Consider the following 24,162-nt stretch of genomic DNA (forward strand, 5'->3'; position numbering starts at 1 on the left):
TAGGGTGTTGGATTGCCAAGGGTAACTAAGCCCCCAATGTTTTTTCCTATTTTGAGATTGGACCTTGCTTTGCCCTTACCTAGCCCTCTAGATCTACTTATAATAAGAATATTATAAAATGATTTTCTGAAAATTGAGAGAGAACCATTTTTTTTTGGATAAATTGAATAATTATTATGGACCACCTTGATTACTTATCATACTAGTGAGTTTCTTATGATCAAACCTTTAACTTTGGGATCAGATATGAGGTTTCAGGTTCCCTTGAAACCTAAGTCTTGACACTGATAAACTAGTTTAAGGTCAAGTTGCCATAATAAGAGCCTTTATAATTCATGGGAATTAACCTTCTTTATCACTTTTATTTTCCATCTTCCAAAAATCAATAGGATTTGCTAATTTTGGCATATGCTTTGATGTATCCTTTCTCCAAAATCTCCCGACATCTTGAGAACAAAGCAAAGTTAATTTTGCTTAATTTGGAGGCTCAAAATCAAAGCATCTTCTTATCCATGTTCGAGCTTTGGTACGAGTTTATTTGAACTTAAAAATTGAAAACAATTCAAACATAGATTATCAAAAATTAAAGAAGAATACAAATTTTTATTATGCTTGAAGGTACATACAAATGATACATTCAAAAGTAACTTTTTTATATACCTAATTAGTCACGAAATATAACTAAGATGCTAACATCACCTCAACTATCTAAAAGTTAAATTTTGGTTCCATTATTTGTACAAAAATTACATTTAACCCCTATAGCACGACTTTAAATTATATTAATACATCACATCTACAAGAATTTCCCATGACTGAAGATCAAATTTGGTTTTCAATATTATTCAGAACTCAAACTAGAAACCTTTTGTCATTGTCTAAGGGAATGGGCTCAACGAGTAGTGACAACACTCTATCCTTAGTTTCACCATCTTCAATCCCGTGCCCATCTCCATGCTGATACATGCATTGGGCCATCCTAGCAAGATTCGTTGCAATTCCAATAAAAGTTTCAGGGAATGGAGACTCTGCTGTTCTATCTTCATTTAGCTTCTTCCATGTCTCTCCAATCAAATAGCTTATGTGTTTGCGAGCATCTTCTTCAGAAGCACCGGATTCATACATGTGACATTGTATTGACTTGGGAACATCTCCTCTTTTCCTCTCATCCTAGGAAAAGGACAAAAAAAAAAAACATTGTAAGGGTATGGAAAGAAATCAGAGAAATCTTTATTATAGGACTCATAAGGAGATTGTGAGAGAGTAGCATGCAGACCAGTGATGTTCCCAGATCATCTGAAAGCCTTAAGATCATTGATGACCAACGGATAATACTATGATATCTCCGTAAGTATTGCGAGGCCTCTTTGGTTATTGAATTTACGACAAAAAAATAGCCATGGATTAGTGTTAGGGGACCTGATATTGAAATCCATGCATTGCTAATGTATTCTTGTAGGGTTGGCGTATATCCATTGTAGTACCATTTTGCCTCCAATAAGTAAGATTTACATAAGTCTGCCCACTGAAGGATTAAGCATAATAAAATGAGTCAAGAATACTACATGCATGTAAAGAACATATAGAAACTCATCAAAATTTAATAGCAAAGAAATGGAATGAGTTTACAGTTGCACACAATACCGCTTTTCTAAGATAGGAAATGATGTGTATGTTGGAATTTTTATGTGTGGACTTACATAATCAATTTAATAATGTCATAAATCAGTGTTATTTATTTTTGCATTGTGGTCCATAATGGGACTGGACACATATTGTTGCTTGATTTTTTATGGGCTCACCCTAATTCTCTTTACTGACCTATTAAGTCAAGTGGTGGTCCAAATAATGTGTGTGATATATATATAAAAGAAAAGGAAGGGCTCTCTTGCTGGTTGGCTCCCTGCTCCTTCCTCCTTTGGCTGAAAGAGAGCATGCACTCTCATTTTGGACTGAATCTGGGTGTAGAAGGGAAGAGCTCATTAACCCGTAATTCTCGCACCATCAAGCACTAGAGGAGCTTCCTGAATACCAGAAAAGAGGAAGAAATGGCCTTTCACGGAATTAACCAAGGTGAACGTTTCCGTTTTTGCCGTTCAATGCATGCTTAAATGTCAACATGTGATCCTATGCTGTTTAAATTTTCTTCAATTGGTATCAGAGCCAACATGGATGACATTTGAGCTGCAATTTTGGGTTAATTTTTGGGTTTCCTGTTTCCTATTGTGGAAGCCATTTTTTTGGAATTTTATTTCTCGTTTGATGTTGATTCTCTGTTTTCAAGCCCGATTGTTGTTGGAAACTTGTAGAGAATATTGTTTGGAGCAAAACCCATCATTTTATTTGATTTTTGGAGCTTGTTTGGTGGGATTTCGAGAATTAGGGCTTGCTTTGGTTTTTCCTATTATGCGATTTTTGTGCAAATTTTGGGATTAGATTGAAGGTTTGATGTTTGAGGATGGAAATCTAAGCGTTTTTTGTCGGAAAATGCCCAAAATTTTGGCCGAAAAAGGAAAATTTTTTTTTTCTCCTGCACCAGGCCGTGTTCAGCTGGAGAAGGAGATGAATAGTGATGTGATGACGTCATCATGACGTCATTAAAAAAAAAAAAAAAAACAAAAGCAATTTTATTTTTTTATTTTTGTTTTGTTTGCCTTGGTATTCTTGGATTGATTATGCATATGTTAGAATTATTATGCAATTGTTAAAATTCACTTTATTGGGACAATTATTATAATTATTGGTTTTATGGTATAATTTTTATTTTGTACCAATAATGTTGTCCAAGGTCAATTTTGTTAACTATTTAAATTTATTGTGGCAATTTATAACACTTGTGTGATTGCCTATCGCAATTTCAAGTGTGTCAAGTTGCGCAAATTAAATATTTCAGTTTATCATGACAATAGTGAACATATATGTGGTTGCCTATCGTGACCCTATATGTGTCAAATTGTCTTTGCTGAAATAATTTAACTCCCACATTTAGTCGCTTTATTATTGTTATTACTAAGATCCATACGAGTACTGTGATTGTCCTATCGATGATTATAATATTTGGTAGGATGCTTGGATTGGTGAAGGAAATTAATTTTATATTATGAACCGTACTAATTTTCTTTGCTCTTTCGGTAATAAAATTAGTGCATCTTGGTTATGATATTTAATTGGTTGTCCTTACCGCCGTGGAATTTTCAAAATTCCAAGCTGTTGCTAAATTGAGAAATTCTGGAAACTAGCAAATGCATGATTTTGTAGTAACATGCATATTGCTTAATTTTGCTATTTTCCAACTACTAGCAATCCTGGTATTACTCTGCAATTGTCTGCCATCAAACCTCTTACTGGAATAATTTTGAGGAATGTTTTGAGTCTTTCAATGTGCATATGACTATGCACATTTTGGATTGGGTTTTGAGAGTTGATAAGCCAAGTAAATTTCAGTTCTTCCATATTGTGGCACAAACGCCTAGGTCATATTTCTAGGCAAAGATTAGAGAGATTGGTTAGAGATGGTGAGTATTATGGGAGATATGATGAGACTGGACGAAATCCTGGACCATTTGCTAAGTTTTTGTTGGAATGTGGCATTGATGCGAAATATACAATGCCAGGCACTCCTCAACAGAATGGGGTTGCAAAAAGGAGGAATCGCACATTGTTAGATATGGTGAGGTGCATGTTGTCCAATTCCTCTTAACAGAATTTCTGTGGGGTGAAGCCTTAAGGACTGTGGCATATATTTTGAATCAAGTGCCCATTAAGTTTGTGCCTAAGACACCTTATGAGCTATGGTCAGGAAAGAAACCTAGCCTTCACCATTTCCATGTTTGGGGATGTAAGGCTGAGGTTAGGCCCTATAACCCATAGTCAAAGAAACTTGATCCTAAAACCATTAGTGGTTTCTTTGTTGGTAATAGCATTGGATCAAGGGATTCCATATTGTATTGTCCATCTCATACCACCAAGATCATTGAGTTAGACAGGGTTGTATATTTTGAAGATGTGAGTTCTGTTGATGAAAGATCTAGTGGTATCTAAAGTTTAATAGTATTATCACCCAAAATGGTTTTAAAGAGAATACAGTTGACAAATGCATATATTTGAGGGTCAGTGGGAGTAGTTACATATTTCTTGTTTTATATGTTGATGATATACTACTCGCATCAAATGATTCTGACTTGTTGTTTGAGACAAAGCACATGTTGTCAACCCATTTTGACATGAAGGATCTTGGTGAGGCTTCTTATGTTTTGGGCATAAAGATTCTTCGTGATAGGGATAATGGAGTGCTTAAATTGTCTCAAAGAACCTATATTGAGAAAATATTGAAGAGGTTCAATATGCACAACTGTAGTTCTACTAGAGCGCCAATTGTGAAGGGTGATAACTTTTCAAAGGCTCAGCGTCCTCAAAATGATGATGAGAGAGAGGAAATGAAGACCATTCCTTATTCATCTGTGGTGGGCAGCCTTATGTATGCTCAAGTATGTATACGCCCTGATATTGCTTTTGTTGTGGGCATGTTGGGAAGGTACTTGAGCAATCCTGGGAGTCAACATTGGAAAGCAGCTAAGAAGGTCCTTAGGTATTTGCAAGGAACTAAGGACTTAATGTTGACATATCAGGGCACCAGCTTACTTGATGTAGTTGGGTTTTGTGATGCTGATTTTACTGGCTGCTTAGATGATAAGAAATCCACTACGGGCTATATTTTTATGATGGCAGGAGGAGCTGTATCTTGGAAAAGTGTCAAGCAGACACTTACAGCATCCTCAACTATGGAGGCAGAGTATGTGGCATGTTATGAGGCTTGTTGTCATGCTATGTGGATGCGGAATTTTATTTCAGCTTTGGGAGTTGTTGACTCCATTTCTAGACCGTTGAAATTATTTTGTGATAATTCTGCAACTGTTACTTTCTCCAAGAACACTAGGAGTATTTCTCGCTCCAAACATATTGATGTAAAGTTCTATTTTGTTAAGGAGAAAGTGGCAGAGTCTCTTATTGATATTGAACACATGTCCACAAAAAGTATGTTGGAGGATCCATTAACAAAAGGCTTACCCATAATTGCGTTTCAGGAACATGTATCTCAAATGGGGTTGTTGGAAGCCTAGGTTGTATTGAGTTAGTGGGAGCCATTTTTTGGTATTATAATATTATGGTATTGTTGGAAGGATTGCTACTATTGTATATTTCCCTGTGAATCAAGCAATGAAGCATGTATGATTGCTTTTGATTATTTATTTTGATGAGATTCTATGGGATATTGATTTATGATTATGTGTATGTTGTAATGTTTGATTATGTAGTCCAAGTGGGAGATTGTTGGAATTTTTATGTGTGGACTTACATAATCAATTTAATAATGTCATAAATCAGTGTTATTTATTTTTGCATTGTGGTCCATAATGGGACTGGACACATATTATTGCTTGATTTTTTATGGGCTCACCCTAATTCTCTTTACTGACCCATTAAGTCAAGTGGTGGTCCAAATAATGTGTGTGATATATATATATAAAAGAAAAGGAAGGGGTCTCTTGCTGGTTGGCTCCCTGCTCCTTCCTCCTTTGACTGAAAGAGAGCACGCACTCTCGTTTTGGACTGAATCTGGGTGTAGAAGGGAAGAACTCATTAACCCGTAATTCTCGCACCATCAAGCACTGGAGGAGCTTCTTGAATACCAGAAAAGAGGAAGAAATGACCTTTCACGAAATTAACCAAGGTGAACGTTTCCGTTTTTGCCGTTCAATGCATGCTTAAATGTCAACATGTGATCCTATGCTGTTTAAATTTTCTTCAGTGTAAACCATGTTCCTTAAGAGCGTCGTAAGCCATTTCATTAATAGAGTTGTAGAGGGCAAGGAAGCACAACTTCATGTGTTCTGGAAGTTGATCCATTGCATTGATATCCCATCTAAATATGTAAAGCAGATATTGATCTGAATTTTTAGAGAAGCTAACTTAATCAAAAGCAGATGATGCATAGAGGATATGGGCAGTAAGACAAACAGTAACCTGTCAACAGCATCTGTAAAAAGCTCGAGTTCATCCAATGTACCATAAACTTCGTAAACATCATCAATTATTGTTACAAGTGTGTTAACTTTTGTGGACATTCTCCTACAATATTCATACTGAGGCTCGAATATCACTCCCACAGTCCATAGGAAACTCTCCATCAGCCTGTCCCTAGCAAAGTTTAATTTCTCTCCAAGTCGTGTACTCCTCCACCAGCTTTATGAGAGCTAAGGGAGAGAACAAAAATATAAGAAAAAGATATAGAGTTCGTTGACTGGATCCCAAAAACATTAAGAATGTAGATAAACTTACCTAGACATGTGCCTTAGTTCCTCCTGGTGTGTGGCTTGCACCATATTGTAGTCTAATTTAGCAAGCTCAACCAAAATATGATTCATGTCCTGTCTTTTCTCATATAAATCTATGAACCACCTTGCTTCTAACCTTGGCATTCTCCAATGCAATGGAAGCTCTAAGGCCTGGTTCACCTCAATGGCAAGATTTTGATCTATGTTTTGCTCAAGGGCCTTTCCAAGATGTCTGTATGCAAAATCTCTGGCCTGCTCCAAGGTACTTTCGCCTTGTACGCAAAGGTATGAAGCTTCATACAAACAGAGCAGCCCCTTGACATCTTCACACAGGCATGCCTTAAAGCTCCTTGTTTCATCCTTGAATCTACTAAAAACATCTGCATTAATAAGAATGGTTACTAAATATATTTAGGATAACGTCATAGCTTACACGCATCTACAAAAAGTCATGTATTTTCTATAAATTAGAGATCCAAATTTGCAGTGTATTCTATTCATTTAATTTTATATTTTCAGCTTAGTTAAAGCGAACAAAATGCAGAAGTGAATCCTACACAGCTATGTTAGGAAGTGTCCCAAATTTCTAACTAGTATAGATTCCTTTTTGTAAAGAATATTATATAGAATATTTCTAAGTTAATATATTATTGTAATATTAGACTTCCTTATAAAATAAGGAAGGTTATTGGAAATATCTCTATAAATATTATAGGTCATGAGGGGAAAAAGTTATGAGATGAAGATAGACCTATAGAGACTATATGAGGTGGATAGAGATGTGAGAAAGAACGGAAAGTAATCTATGGAGCGAGAAGGCTAGTAGTAGGGTATGGATACAAGGAGTGGGGAAACGTGGGATGTTTCAGGAACCCAATAGTTGTATATGGTTCTGTCCTTTGTAATATTCTCTATTGTATAAACCTCGTGTACCATATGTGTGATTGTTTTATCTTTGTGTTCTTGAACTAACATTGTTGGCATCAAAGCTTTCGCTGGCACAACAAGCTACACCTTGAGGCACATCATAGCCATGCTGCCTTAACAGTCTAAATGCAAGAGCTGTTGCATATAAATCATCTTTCTTCCACTCTTCGTGTTGATTGTACTGGTTGTATATGCTGTTCAATATTCTCTTTATTTCATCCTTGAAGTGATAATATATTCCAAGCCTTTGCAAGACATCAATTAGCTACAGCTGATCCAAAGGCTTCTTCACTTTACCAAGCATTGGCTTCACATATCTCTTTAGCTTATCAAGTCTGCTGGTGTATGTTTCTCCCTGCATACATAACCGCATGTATTTGTTAGTAACCACCAAGTGGAACATTAATAACTACAACCAGTTAGCAATGTTCATGATAAACCTACCACATAGTCACTTCTCAGTGACTGCACATAATCGTAGTCCCAAATGGTAGGCTGGTAGTTTGCAGTTCGCCTAACAATGATTTCCTCACAATTGCTGTTGCCAATCATGAACTTGATTCCTGGAGGAGAAGCCTTGCAACTGCTGGATTTTATTATGATTGGCAGTCTTGTGTGAATGATCAGATTAGGAATTGAAGCAAGCATGGAAAGAGCCATGGAGATATGATAGTAAAACGACCGATATAATCTTTGGATTGGTGGGTTACTTAAGATCCAATTGAAATCAGTATATACATATTTGCAGATCCGTCTGAGCCACTAATCCTTGGGAAAAATACTACTAGTTCTAGAACATTTGCAAATCCCATCTGGATCTCTGCCTTGCGGTTCATATTTTTGTGGGGGCCAATACCTCTCTTATCCTGTATGCTTGGGAAAAATAATCCAAATAATCCATCATGGTCACCATAAAGAGCATCTTTCTTTTTCTCATGTAAATACAAAGTCTCTCTCTCTCTCTCTCTCTCTCGGTTGAGATATTTTGCGATGATAACAGTGGTGTATATTACACATGCTTTGTAATTCACAACTTCTACCAAAATTAGGGGGCAAACTCAGTATCATTTACTCACATTCAAATTGGGAATTATTATTTTAGAAAAATTGTTATACAAAGCTGAAGGTTAGAAGAGTCTATTACAACAAAAGTCCGATCCAATCCCCTTGGCTATGTTGATTGAAGTCATTCCTTTATCAAAAAATAAAATAAAAATACCACTTATAATTACAATTGTATTTTTATATGCTTCTTTAAACCTATCTAACTTATTTTTCTCTGTTATATAAAGATTAAATAATTTTAAAATGTATATATTTTTAACTAATTTTAATTAAATTTAATTTTCTTTCATCCTTTTCACAGTGAAAAAAATTATAAAAAAATCAAATTTTTTTTCCTTTTTTTTTTTTTTTTTCTTTTCTTACTATTTTCCATCAACCAAACATGACTTTAAAGTTTACTATAAATAAAAGTTTTCTTTTTTAAAAATAAAAAAGTAACTACATATTTTGGTCCAAAACTCCTGTTACTTGCTATGATAGAAAGATCCAAAATATGATTATTTTTTAATAGAAATAAGAGAGCATTTATAAAAATAAAATAAAAAGAAAAAGAAAAAATTAAACAAAAAAACTTCATAGTGAAAATCAATTCTTTCATTCAAAAACTATCGTAGATAAAAATAAAAAAAAAAATTATGGCAAAGAAATAAACAAAAAACTTTAATAGAATTTTATTCTTATTTTCTTAACTGACATAATAAAGAAAGTGAATTTTTAATAATTTTTCAAATAGATACACACAAATAAATACTTGGTGGCAAAGATAGCATAAGATTTGCTAATATCATGTAGTTGTGCCCCTAGTTGATATTGCTAATTGATATATAATATTTTTTTTTTAAAAATATTTTAGATCATGAAAAAACAAAGATTGAGATATTTTGGGCCTAACAAATGTATTTGATTTATAATGAATTATTTTCTTTTATCTTGGATAGTCAAAACATAAAATTTCATTCTAAAAAATAGAAGATATTTTTATTAAGGGTAATTTTGACATTTATAAAAATAGGAGAGGCTCTCCTTTTTCTTAATTAATTTGGAGAGAATCTTATTTTCATAAGTTTGTAAAAGTAAGTATTTTTTTAAAATAATCCTTTCATGCTCTCATAAGCATAATTTTATTTATTTATATACTTTAATATACTTTTTGAACTTTATTTACAAATTTTATATTTGAATTCCATTGTCATATTCTTCATATCTTAAACATATTTTTCATACTTTAGTTATATTTTTTATACTTTGATCACATTTTTTGTACCTAGCTAAGGTACATATTTTTCACTTAAGCTAATAATCATTTCAAAATTTAGAATTAAAATATATTTTTTAAATCTCTTTAATTGAATCAACATATTTTATTGTTACACTAAATTTTTAATTGAAAATTAAATATACATATATTATTATTATTATTATTATTATTTCAATAAGATAACATGCATGAAATAGTAGATAATGATACCTACGTAACAATAAAAAGAGGTTGAGCATTGTAAAATGACAAACCTTTGTACCCAAACAAAATATTAAATAGTTTGCTTATCTTAATTAAATAAATAAATAAATAAATAAATAATCTTTGTAGTAAAAGGGGTTTGTATCAAAGTTAAGTCTTCTATACCGTACCACATTGTGGCACCAATAATTTGTTTTCAAGTGTTTATAAAAAATAAAATAAAAACAAAAAGTAAATCGATTAAAAAATGAATGTAATTAGAGAAGTTAAATGAGTTTGAATTATATACATATCAAAAGTATAAAAACTTTGCAACTCGTTTTTAATTGGCCAATTATTATTTTGATAATAATTTTTACACAAGTTTATAATTTAATAAATTAAACAATCCATTAAGAAAAATAATTAAATATATTACATCCAACACTTATTAAGATTAACATTAATAAAGTATAATAATTTTATATTTTTTAATTATATTTTTTTATACCTTAATCACATTCTTTGAATCTAAGTAACATTTTTTTCACTTACATAGTAACTCCTAAAATGAATAAAACAAATGTATGTAGAGTAGATGATGATACCTACAAAGGGATTGAGCATTGAAAAAGAACATGTAGAGTAGATAATGTTGGTTACACAACAATTGATAGACTAAGTATTGGAGAAGTATGAGCCTTTGCACCCAAGAAAAATATTAAATAATTTACTTATCTTAATTAAAAAAATTGTAGTAAAAAGAGATGGCAATATCAGAGCATAATTCTTCTATACCATACCACATGGAGGCACAATAATTTGTTTCGCCTGTACATCCAAAGATAAAAAATAAATTATCTAAAAAATGAAGGCAATCATAGAAGTTTAAATGAGTTTGGATTACATGCATGTCAAAAGTATTAAAAATTTGAAACTTTTTTTTTAATTGATCAATTATTATTTTGATAAGAATTTTTATATAATTTTATAAATTAAACTATCCATTAAGAAAATTAATTAAATATATTACATCTAACACTTAGAAAAATTAATATTTAATAGAGTACAATAAGCACATAACCTAATTATGTGAAAATTAAATTAACATAATATAATTAAAATTGATATGATAAGTTTTCTTGAATGATATTATTTTTAAAATTAAGAATATAGTTATCTTTAATTTTCCCCTCTTCCGAAATATTGACAAGATTATATATTTTCTTTTTATTTATTACTTTATCATTAGTATTGATCGATGAGTGTAATAATCAAAATTTATAATAACTTAAAAAATATAATTATCTAATGAAATATTGATGTTGATATTATTTAAGGAAACTCCTCTACTCATTATAATAATAATGATTTTGAAAATTAATAAGTTTTAGATTTTTTTTTAACATATTCAATTGAATTAATTAAGGTGTATTTGGTAACGTTTTTCGAAAACAGTTCTTAAAAATAGTTTTTGAGGATAGGTTTTGAAAATTGTTCTTTGATATTTTGTAGAACAAAAATCTATTTGAAACCTTAAAAGATCTTTAACTTATTTTTAATATTTTAAAATATGATTTAAAATAATTTTTATATGTAGTGTTTTATTTTTAATCATTTTAAATGTTTGTATAATTATTTTTTAAAACAACACCTAAAAACCAAATTAAAACAATTAAAAACAACTAAAATATGTTATTTAAAAACACCGTATTTTTTATTCTTAAAAATAAAAAATATAAAATAGTTTTTAGTTGTTAAACAAGTTTTTCAAGTTTTTTGTTTTGAAGAACAAAAAACTATTTTTAAAAATAATTGTCAAACTCGCCGTTAGAAATAATAGACATACAAATCTTATGGAGGGTGTAATATGTTATCCTTAAAGGGACAAGTTTCATACTGAGCATGTGATATCTTGTCCTTAAGGAAACAAGTTATATCCAATAATTAAAACAAAAAAAAACATTTGTGCCCAATTCTGGTACACTTAGTACTTTTTTATCTTTTATTTTCAGGGTTGAAATTTACCTTACATAGAGATATTTTTTGGGAAGAAAAGTAACTTAAATTGGCATCATTTTCCACTAATACTTTTTTGTTTCTTATTTTTCATGGTTGAATTTTACCTTACATCAAAGATTTTTTTTTTTTTTTTTTTTTTTTGTGGAAAAGTAACTTAAATCAGCGCTTTGCCATAGTTGTTTTTCCGGAAGGAAAATAAGGCATTGTTTGATAATTATTTTCTAAAACAGTTCTTTCTTTTTTTAAAAAAAAAAAAAATCATATTGACAATAAAAAAATAGAAAACAATTTATTTTCAAAAAACATTTTTTAGTAATTTTTAGTTGTTTTCATTTGTTTTATGATATTTATTCTAAAAAAATAACTATAGAAAGATAAACAACAATTAAAAATAAAATATTACATATACAAGTTGTTTTTGAAATATATTTAAAATACAATATATATATATATATAAAACATTTTAAGTTCCTACAAAATACTATAAAACAGTTTTTCAAAAATAGTATGTTAGCTAGCGGTTGAATGTGATTTTTTGGCCACAACTTCCTTTTATCTTAAATAGGTTTCCCCAAATACTTCGTGTCACAAGATATTTTTTCCTTCGTTTTTTCTTTTCATGGTAAAAACCAAAACTCATTTAACGATGAAAAGGGATTTGTACAGACTTTTATGTGAAAGAAAAAGTGATTTTCTCTTCTATCTTCTTCTCATTCAAAAAAATAAAAACTCATTTAATAGTGAAAAGAAACTTATATAAACTTTTATGTGAAGGGAAAAGTGATATTTTCTCATCTATCTTTTTTCCATGGAAAACCTATTAAATTGACTGCGGTATTCTGTAATAATGAGAGGTTTACTGCGGAGCTGCAAATTTGTTACAAGTTGACTACAAACCATCACAATGCTCCTAATACATAGCCTTCTTGTATTTCCTTCAAAATTAATAAATTATAATAGTCTCTTTGCAATCCTTTTTTGATAAAATCGAAACTCATTTAATGGTGAAAAGGGATTTCTATAGACTTTAAGTCATAAATAAAAGTGATATTTTCTCCCTTTTCTTTCATAAAAAAAAATAAAAATAAAAATCGAAACTCGTCTAATGGTGAAAATGGACTTATTGTCAAAATATCAAAACCTACCTCTTTTATTAGATTTACTTGGTCCAAGTAAGGGGTGGATCTGATGCATGCCGAGGAAGGGCATATGCCTCCCCTGAAATTTTTAAATAAAAAAATATTAACATAAAGGGTTTTGAACCCTTACTCATGAATAGGTAAACAATCCTCTTGTTACCACTTGGTTATACATACTTTTTGTTCAATTTTTATCCCCAAGCCCTATTCTCATATTGCCAAAAGAGTAAAAAGTATTCAAGGTGGTTTCAAATGGTTTGAAATAAATAATTTGAAAATCATTTATAAATTTAGGTTTGAAAATATTGTTAGAAATCTTGTTAATGCTTACAAATACTTATTTTATAAAAATATTCCTCCACATTTGAAAAACTATTTTTAAAAACCTATCAAATCACTTAAATTAATGCTTTGATAGGTGTTTATTTAAATTTATTTTTTGTTAAGTAATACATTATTAAAATCAGTAATAAAAGTATGAACCACAAGGCAGATCCAGATGGGATTTCAAAAGCAGTAGGAGCTCAGAAGAATCTGCATTTCCACAGCATTAGTGCTTTCTTGGATCTTAAATAACCCACTAATCAAAAGATTGTAGAGCAGTCTTTGTACTAGCATATCTCCTTGGCTCTTTCCATGTTTGCTTCAATTCCTAGTCTGATCACTCACACAAGGCACCCAATTATAAGAAAATCCAGCAGTTGCAACGCTTCTCCTCCAAGAATCAAGCTCATGATTGGCAACAGCACTTGCGAGGAAATCATTGCTCGGCGAACAGCAAACTACCATCCTCCCATTTTGGACTATGATTGTGTGCAGTCACTGAGAAGTGATTATGTGGTAGGTTTATACATCATGAATATTGCTAACTGGTTAATTCTAGTTATTAATGTTCCACTTGGTGATTACCAATAAATACATGGTTAATTATGTATGCAGGGAGAAACATGCACGAGAAGACTTGATGAGCTAAAGCGAGTTGTGAAGACCATGCTTGGCAAAGTGAGGAAGCCTTTGGATCAGCTGGAGCTAATCGATGTCTTGCAAAGGCTTGGAATATATTATCATTTCGAAGATGAGATAAGGGAAATATTAAACATCATATACAGCGAGTACAATAGCCAGGATGAGTGGAAGAATGAGGATTTATACGCTACAGCTCTTGAATTTAGACTGTTAAGGCAGCATGGCTATGATGTGCCTCAAGGTGTAGCTGTGTAGGATTCACTTCTTCATTTGATTTGTTTTAAATAAGCTAAGAATTTAAATTTAAATGAACTACAGACAAAATACAAATATTGATCTCTTATTTGTTTATCCTTTTCTTTTTTTTTTTGGAAGCTTTTACAATACTTTTTGCAGATATACATAGCTATGACTTTATCCCAATTAATAATTAGTAAGCACTCTTATAAATGCAGATGTTTTAGTAGATTCAAGGGCGAAACAGGGAGCTTTAAGGCATGCCTGTGTGCAGATATCAAGGGACTGCTCTGTTTGTATGGACCTTCATACGTTTGTGTACAAGGAGAAAGTATACCTTGGAACAGGCCACAGATTTCGCACACAGACATCTTGGAAAGGGCCTTGAGCAAAACATTGACCAAAATCTTGCCATTGAGGTGAACCATGCCTTAGAGCTTCCATTGCAGTGGAGAATGCCAAGGTTAGAGGCTAGGTGGTTCATAGATGTATACGAGAAAAGACAGGACATGAATCCTATCTTGCTGGAGTTTGCTAAATTGGACTTCAATATGGTACAAGCCACACACCAGGAGGATCTAAGACACAGGCCAAGGTAATTAGTTCATCGACATTCTTAATGTTTTGAGATCCAGAAAAAAATCTCTATATCATACTCTTAATAATATTTTTATTGTCTCCCTTGGCTCCTATTAAGCTGGTGAAGCAGTACACGCCAGGGAGAAAAGTTAAACTTTGCTAGGGACAGGCTGATGGAGAATTTCCTATGGACTGTGGGAGTGATATTCGAGCCTCAGTATGGATATTGTAGGAGAATGTCCACAAAGTTATCACACACTTGTAACAATAATTGATGATGTTTACGACATTTATGGTGCATTGGATGAACTCGAGCTTTTTACAGATGCTGTTGACAGTTTACTGTTTGTCTGACTTCCCATATCCTTTATGCATCATATGCTTCTGATTAAGTTAGCTGATCTAAAAATTCAAATATCTTCTTTATATATATTTGGGTGGGATATCAATGCAATGGATCCACTTCCAGAATACACGAAGTTGTGCTTCCTTGCTCTCTACAACTCCACTAATGAAATGGCTTATGATGCTCTTAAGGAACATGGCTTACACATCATTCCCTATCTTAGAAAAGCGGTATTATCTGCAACTCTGAACTCATTCCATTATATGCTGTTTGTTGGTATATTTATAGGTGAATGGAAATTAAGACATACCGTTTCAATTAGACACAACTCTTCCTAATGGACATAACTTGTGTCAAAGGATATGTTAAGTATTTAAGACACATCTCTTCTAAGAGTCACCAGAAAACCTATAAATAGGGCCCCCCATGGCATTTCTTATTCATTCCATCATCAATTCTGTCCACTTCTTCTCCTTTCTTCCAAGTGCTTGGTATTCAAGAGAGTTCAAGTCATTAAGTGATTCGTTGTTTCTTGTGATTTGGAGTGCTACTATCACAAAAAAGTGATCGTTGTATCCTGGGAAACGATTGTCAACAAACCGTAAGCACCAGTGCAGGGAAAATTCTTCTTAAGGACATAGAGTCAAACTCTAGCCTCAATCAACCGTTTGTAAGATACAATATTTACTTACCTTCTCGTTTATTTATTATACATAATTATTTGACCATACATTTGTGATAATTCAAGAATAACATTGTTTACATGCATGTGGTACTCTTGACTCTTAATCCTTCAGTGGTCAGACTTATGTAAATCTTACTTACTGGAGGCAAAGTGGTACTATGGTGGATATACACTAGCCCTACGAGAACACATTAGCAATACATGGATTTCAATATCGGGTCCTGTAATACTAGTCCACGCCTTTTTTTTTTTGTTGCAAATCCAATCACCAAGGAGGCCTTGCAATCCTTGGAGAGATATCAGAATATTATCCGTTGGTCATCAATGATTTTAATGATAACCACAACATTCAAACCACCGAGATTTCCTTGGCTTCTCACTTATCTTATCTACCAGATCAGTTGCGATTGAATGAAACAAATAAACACTTATCTACTTTAAGAGATAACCCTTGACTATATTTAAATTTCTGTTATGTATTTTTAAATTTTTGTTATTATGTATTTCAAAACTTCTTTTGTAATTGTATATAAATGAGAATAGCCACCCGGTTTTTGGCATTGAAGCCAATACCATTTTACAGATTTCTACAAAGTTTTACATGGTATCAAAGCAATTGGCATACACCTAATTTCAATCGATCCTTTCCTTCTCAACTATGGCCTTCTCTTCTTCCGCTTTCTCCAATGTTATCTTTGCTCCTCCAAACATTGGTCATCTGGTGTCGATCAAGCTGAGTGACACAAACTATCTTAATCCAACATATATTCTCTAGAATAAGAAAGATCAGTGTGTGTTAAGTTGGATCAATGCCACTTTGCAGTCTGACAAGGTGCTAGCTTCTGTCTATGGCATCACATCTGCTCGAGAGGTGTGGAGTTCTCTAGCAAACAAGTTTGCCTCTCAATCCAGAACCCGTGTACACCACCTAAAGCAAAAGTTGCAGACTCTTCATCAAGGGTCAATGAAGTGCACTGATTTTCTTGAAAAAGCGAAGTTGGTGTCTGATGAATTAGCTGCAGTTGGTAAGCCACTTGAGGATGATGACTTAATTTCTTATATTGTGAGTGGTCTCAACCCACCCTTTAATCCCTTTATAACCTCTCTGTCCTTTGCCACTAGAGACAAGAATGTTTCTTTTGAAGATTTTCAAGCCGAGCTCTTGTCATATGAACTGTTATTGGAAAACCAGAATATTGCTATACCACCTGAGACAAATAATTTTGCTTTCTTCACTCCCAAATCCAACCAACAGTAGTACAATCGCAAACCCAAAAACCCAAGTATACCATATTCACGTCCTTCATTTTCACAAAATCCTCGTCCTCAATATTCACCACAACCCTTTGGTTTACCTTCCTCACCTCAGCCAAATCAGAAGCAGCACTCATTTTCCACTCCTAAGTCACCTTGTCAAATCTGTGGAAAGCTAAGTCATAAGGCATTAGATTGCTTTCATAGAATGGATTATGCATATCAGGGTCGTCATCCACCAACCTAGTTAGCTGCTATGGTGGCACATAGCAATGCTGAGCAAGAGGAAGAGACATGGTTTGCTGACAATGGAGCTAATCAGCACATTACTGCCAATCTGGAGCATCTTACTTTACAACAACCATACACAAGACAAGAAAATGTAGCTGTTGGTAATGGCCAAGGTTTAAGTATTGCACATACTGGTACTACTATTTTTCATACTCCTGAAGCTAAATTAAACCTCAAACGTGTCCTCCATTGTCCTCAAGATTTTGCCAATTTTCTTTCCATAAATCAATTCTGTCTTGATAATAATTGCCTCTTTATTCTAACTGGTACTCATTATTTTGTCAAGGACATACAAACGGGGGTGACACTACTGGAAGGCAGGAGTGAAGGGGGTCTCTATCCAATCCAGTTGCGGTCAATGTCTATCAATAAATCACATGCTTTGTCAGCCGTTGTAGGAATCAAAGCATTTCAGTTTGGCATTCTAGATTAGGACATGCATCTCTTCCCATTGTGTCTCAATTATTAAATAAACATTCCTTACCTGTTGAAGGATCAGTGACTAAAATGCATTTTTGTGAACCTTGCCAACTTGGCAAAGGTAAGCAACTTCCTTTCAAACCTTCTACTCGTGTTTCTTCCTTTCTTTTGCAATTAATTCATACTGATGTATGGTCTTGTTCTACCAAATCTCTCAATGGATGCAAGTATTATGTTATATTCATTGATGACTTTTCACGATTCTCATGGCTTTATCCTCTCCAAAATAAATCTGATGTATATGCTTGCTTTGTTAAATTCAAAACACTAGTTGAAAACCAATTTTCTTGCAAAATTAAGCAATTACAATCAGATGGAGGTGGAGAATACATGTCCAACCAATTTCAATTGTTTCTTTCCTCTAATGGAATCCAACATCGCCGCACTTGTCCTCATACACCCCAACAAAATGGGGTTGCTGAGCGTAAACACCGTCATGTGGTGGAAATGGGACTGTCTCTGTTAGCTCAGTCACTTTTGCCCACTAAATTCTGGGTTGATGCCTTTTTAACATCCATTTTTCTCATTAATAGACTGCCAACATCTACTCTTGATAACCAAACACCATATCTTAAATTATTTGGCAAACATCCTGATTATACCTCCTTGCGCACCTTTGGTTGTGCCTGTTTTCCATTATTGCGACCATATGCAACTCACAAATTAATGTTCAGATCCAAGCGTTGCATATTTCTAGGTTATAGTTCCCATCAAAATGGATATATATGCTTGGATCTTGTCACTCAAAAAGTTCTAATCTCACGACATGTTGTGTTTAATGAGAATACATTTCCTGCTAAGGATGGATTGCAGTCTTCTGAACTTCTTCCAGTGGTCTCCTCTCAAGGTACGCCTTTACCTTCTCCTTCATTTTCTTTATCTACTTCTAATTTACAGCATTCCTCTCCAATTATTTCAGATTCACCTGATTCTCCTCTAGAATCTTTACCTATCCCCACTTCTCCTCATATCTCCACTCTACCTTCTCCCATACCTGGTCCAGTTCCTATCCTTTCTATACCTGAAGTTTCCTCTTCTTCCAATCACTCTCATCACCCCATGACAACTCGCTCCCAAACAGGCAACCTCAAACCTCGCATATTTTCAGATTTTAAACTCTATTCCACCTAATATCCTCTCCAAGCATTATCCAGTACTGTGACTCCCCTTGCACCAACCTCTTACCGACAAGCTGCTTTATTACCTGACTGGTGTGTTGCTATGAGAGAGGAATATGATGCTTTATTGGCTAATGAGACATGGAAGTTATGTCCTAGACCTGTTGATCATAATGTGGTGGGAAATAAGTGGGTGTATAAAGTTAAACAAACATCCACAGGTGAGGTTGACATATTCAAAGCAAGATTAATGGCTTTGGGATTTGCTCAAGAAGAAGGTATTGACTTTACTGAGACTTTTAGTCCAGTAATTAAGCCTTCTACTGTACGGGTGCTTCTTACACTTTCTGCTCAATTTGATTGGGAAATCAGACAGCTTGATGTATCTAATGCTTTTCTTCATGGGATCTTGCTAGAGGATGTATATATGAAGCAACCTAAGGGGTTTGTTAATTCAGATTTTCCATATTATGTTTGCAAACTGAACAAGTCACTTTATGGCCTCAAACAAGCACCTCGTGCTTGGTTTATGCGTCTATCTCAAACTCTACTTGAATTCGGTTTCCTATCCTCACCAGTGGATGCCTCCTTATTTGTCTATCATAAGGGCCATATTCATCTATTTATCCTCATCTACGCAGATGATATCCTTGTTACAGGTACAGATCCTTCTCTCATTCAGTCTCTAATCCAAAAGCTACAGACCGAGTTCAAGATGAAAGACCTTGGTCCTTTAGGCTATTTTCTCGGCATCCAAGCAAGTCGTGACTCTTCTGGCCTACATCTTCGACAATCCAAGTACATTGGGGATCTTCTTCATCATACCAAGATGGCTGGGGCCAAACTTGCTTCCTCTCCTTGTACCACCGGCCTTAAATTATCCACTCATGTTGGTGAGCCACTCACAGCTTCTCAAATTACAGAATATCGATAAACTGTGGGAGCTCTTCAATATTGCACCTTGACTAGACCTGATATAGCATTTTCTGTCAACCAACTATGTCAACATATGCACTATCCTAATTCTGTTCATTGGACAGCAGCAAAACGTGTCTTACGTTACTTCAAAGGCACCATTGATCTGGGATTATGGTACACTAAGGGCGAGCAAACTCTTCAAGCCTTTCGTGATTCAGATTAGGCTGGTAATCCCGATGATCGAAGATCAACTACTGGGTATGGCGTTTTCTTTGGCTCTTGCTTAATCTCATGGACTGCCAAGAAACAATCTGTGGTAGCTCGTTCTAGCACTGAAGCCGAATATAGGGCATTAGCTATTACTACTGCTGAGTTGTATTGGATTCGTATGCTCCTCAAAGAACTTCATATTTCTTTGCCCACAACTCCTACTATTTGGTGTGATAACAGTGGCGCTCTTGCTCTTGCTTCTAATCCTGTGTTTCATGCCCGCACCAAACATATTGAAGTTGATTTTCACTTCATCCGCGAGAAAGTTGCTAATTAAGATATTTCCCTTCAGTTCATTGGTTCTTATGATCAGCCTGCTGATATCTTTACAAAGGGACTAAGTTTAGCTCGGTTTTGTCTGCTTCGTGACAAGCTAATGGTGGTTTCTCTCCCCATTAGCTTGAGGGGGGATGATAACCACAACATTCAAACCACCGAGATTTCCTTGGCTTCTCACTTATCTTATCCACCAGATCAGTTGCGATTGAATGAAACAAATAAACACTTATCTACTTTAAGAGATAACCCTTGACTATATTTAAATTTCTGTTATGTATTTTTAAATTTTTGTTATTGTGTATTTCAAAACTTCTTCTGTAATTGTATATAAATGAGAATAGCCACCCGGTTTTTGGCATTGAAGCCAATACCATTTTACAGATTTCTACAGAGTTTTACATTTAAGGCTTTCAGATGATTTGGGAACATCACTGGTCTGCATTTACTCTCTCCGACAATCACCTAAGAAGTCCTAATAAATATATATTTCTGTAATTTCTATTCATGTATAATGGTTTTTTTAATCCTTTTCATAGGATGAGTTGAAAAGAGGAGATGTTCCCAAGTCAATCCAATGTCACATCTATGAAACTAGTGGTTCTGAGGAAGACGCCCATAAACACATAAGCTATTTGATTGGAGAGACGTGGAAGAAGCTAAATGAAGATGGAGCTGTAGAGTCTCCATTCCTTGAAACTTTTATTGGAATTGCAACAAATCTTGCTAGGAAGGCCCAGTGCATGTATCAGCATGGAGATGGACATGGTATTGAAGATGGTGAAACCAAGGATCGAGTGTTATCATTACTCGTGTGTTTTAATGCATAATAAAATTTTATTGTAATCTTCTTTAATTAATTAATTTTCTTTGATCCATTGTTTGTTTTCCATTTTTAACTCAAATAAAAGGAAGCCTCTTGAAAAATTCATAATTGCCAAGATCTATAATTGTTTTAAGAGAACTTGAAACCCAATTGTGATCCCAAAATCAAAGGTCCGAGTGTAAGAGTTTAAGCCATATAATAAGCTATTAAAGTGGTCCATATTAATCATTTAATTTTCTTCCTAAGTAGGTTTAAAGAGCCCAAGTTAGGTTGAAGTAAGGCCCACATTGATCCACAAGGTCATGGAGGCTCCAAAAATCTCTAAATTGGAGAAAGCATGGGATAGTTAGCTGCCCTTAGCAACCCAACCAACCTGCTCACCTAGTCATTCACCTAGTCAATCCTAAGTTTGTGCTCAAGGAGTTTTGGTAATGTTTAATTATGTGTCAAACATTGTTTGCTTGTGTATGATGTATTTCTAAAAACTAAATATAATTTAATAGATTATTAATAATAAGACAATATAAAAGAATTTGTAGTACTATGAATAACAATATGTCAACTTATGGATAATTAAGGTGGTTGATAAAGTAAGTGAATATTAATTATAATCATAAGAACTAATGGGAATAATTAAAAGCTAAGTTAAATTACCGATAGGCTCTTTAGTTCCGATGAATAGGAAAGCTCTTGCATATATATATATATATATATATATATAAAATACTTAAAGCAAAATAGTGAGAATTCAATAAGAAATGTCATCTAGTTAACTAATGATGATTCATAAATGATAAAGAGGTAGGATAGCTCAACTCTAATAATGATCTAAAATTTTATTATACAGAATGTAGAGAATTAATTTACTATTGTTATAGAATAAATGAATTATAAGAAGAAAAAATTAGAAAAAAAAAAAAAAAGAATGTTCACTCGATAGTATTTCATTTCAACTCTAATAATGATCTAAAATTTTATTATATATAATGTAGAGAATTAATTTACTATTGTTATAGAATAAATGAATTATAAGAAGAAAAAATTAGAAAAATAAAATAATGTTCACCTGGTAGTATCTCATTTCATTAACAAGTCTCCCTTTTTATAGATAGTTAAAAAGTTATTTATATGAATATGGATTATCATCTATAAGTTTTCACAATATCATAAATTCTCATATTTCATGACACTATCCCTTATATGATCATGAGATTACGCCTCATTAAAACTTGATTAGGAAAAATCTTATGGGAAAAACCTTTAGAGTGAGGAAAAAAAGTAAAATATTTTTTAAATGATTTGACTGTTAGAACCATGTTAAAAACATTATTAGTAAAATCTAATGAGACAAAACCTATATGAAGGAGAAAAGAGTACAATGTTTTTGTATCAATATTCTCCTTATGTAGAGATGATTATGCTTTCTTTAACCCTTCAACTTATAGTTCTATCAACTCCTTATCCCAATGTCATATCTTAGTTTTTTCAATATAGTATATGGTAATAATTTTGTGAATAAATCAATTAGCTAGATTATTACATGATTAAATATGTTGAATATTAATTTTTAGCATTCTCTCCTAGTTTGTGCAATATAAATAGTATTGTCTTTATATAACTTGGTCATATTATTCTTTTATAAAGAATAATCCACATGATCCTCAAATATGTTGGCTCATTGAACATAGTCATACACATTCATAACTAGCTTCATGAATGACAAGTATCTCTGAATGATTCGAAGAGGTGACTATCAATTTTTTTTTATTGATCTTCATGATAATGTTATACTACCATAAATTATGAATACATAACCTCATTAGAGATTTGTGGAGGTCTGAAAGATAGTCAATATATGAGATTTTGATTCTTTCAAATAAAATAAACCCATGTTGATTGTTCCATGAAGATATCACAATACTATTCGATCTTATTCCAATGTCTTCAAATTGATAAATAAATAAAAATGTTGTCTCTTATGTATATTGTTCAAGATACACTAGTACATCAAATATTGCACTAAGATATTAGTAGACCCTCCTAAAGTGGGCACTCAAGTAACTATAATGAAGACAATAACTGGCATCCAGCTATATGAACCATCCATTCTTGACAACTACACAAACCATTCATGCATAAAAGAGCTCGAAAATAGTCGTCTTAATGCGAACACGACCTAGAGAATATTTTTCAGTTATACATTAAACCAATGGGAACACGACACGTAGAAAATGCTATAACAATATATATATATATGTATGTATGTATGTATGTATATAAGAGAGGTTCTAGAATAGGGCAAGCAAACTGAGAGAGAGAGCACCAACAATTGGCGTTGTCTATGGGAACCGATGAAAAAGTCGAGTTCCCGTCAAAGAACGATTTGAGATCTGGTGAATCGATGATGCCAGACAAAGATACAAGGATATTGACACTGGAAAAACAAGACTAAAACAGAAATCTTGATTCTGCATCTAGGATTTTTCAACAATTCTGAAAACCCTACGTCTATCGGTGAAAAAAGCCATGGATGAAACCCCTCGAGCTCAATTTATGTGCGGACAAGAGACTCTAAATCTGCTCGACTTCGTCACAAAGTTTGTCTTTGATCAAGACAAATGCCTCTGATTCTTGCACGCCTTGTGCGATCGTGCTTTCAACAAGCAATAAAGTCAAAAAAATCAACAAGGGGTTCTAATTCATACTTCAATAGTAAGAAAGAAGAGATTGACTGCATCACAAATATTTGCCTGATTAGATCTAATCGATTAGATATTAATTAAGTTTCAAATATACGTATTGTATGGCCCATTTTTATTCGTAACATCTGTTTATAACTATTCAGACTCTGATAGAATCTGGTTATTTGAATTCATCATGGGATCAAACTCTCCTGCATTGAATTGAAACAATATGGTATTTCTTTTACAATTTTCCCTCAAAAAATGTAATTCAATTGACATAAACCAATTTCTTGACATTATCAG

At 33.2% G+C, this 24,162-nt stretch overlaps 2 pseudogenes; one reads left to right on the top strand and one right to left on the bottom strand.

Annotated features, from left to right (window-relative positions):
* Positions 1-747: 747 nt before the first annotated feature.
* Positions 748-8,009, bottom strand: LOC100250958 ((-)-alpha-terpineol synthase-like; annotated as a pseudogene).
* A 5,397-nt stretch (positions 8,010-13,406) lies between these two features.
* On the top strand, positions 13,407-21,179 carry LOC100245817 ((-)-alpha-terpineol synthase-like; annotated as a pseudogene).
* The last annotated feature ends 2,983 nt before the right edge of the window (positions 21,180-24,162 follow it).

The sequence above is a fragment of the Vitis vinifera genome, chromosome 13 (genome assembly GCF_030704535.1).
Source record: "Vitis vinifera cultivar Pinot Noir 40024 chromosome 13, ASM3070453v1".
NCBI classification, from domain to species: Eukaryota; Viridiplantae; Streptophyta; class Magnoliopsida; order Vitales; family Vitaceae; genus Vitis; species Vitis vinifera.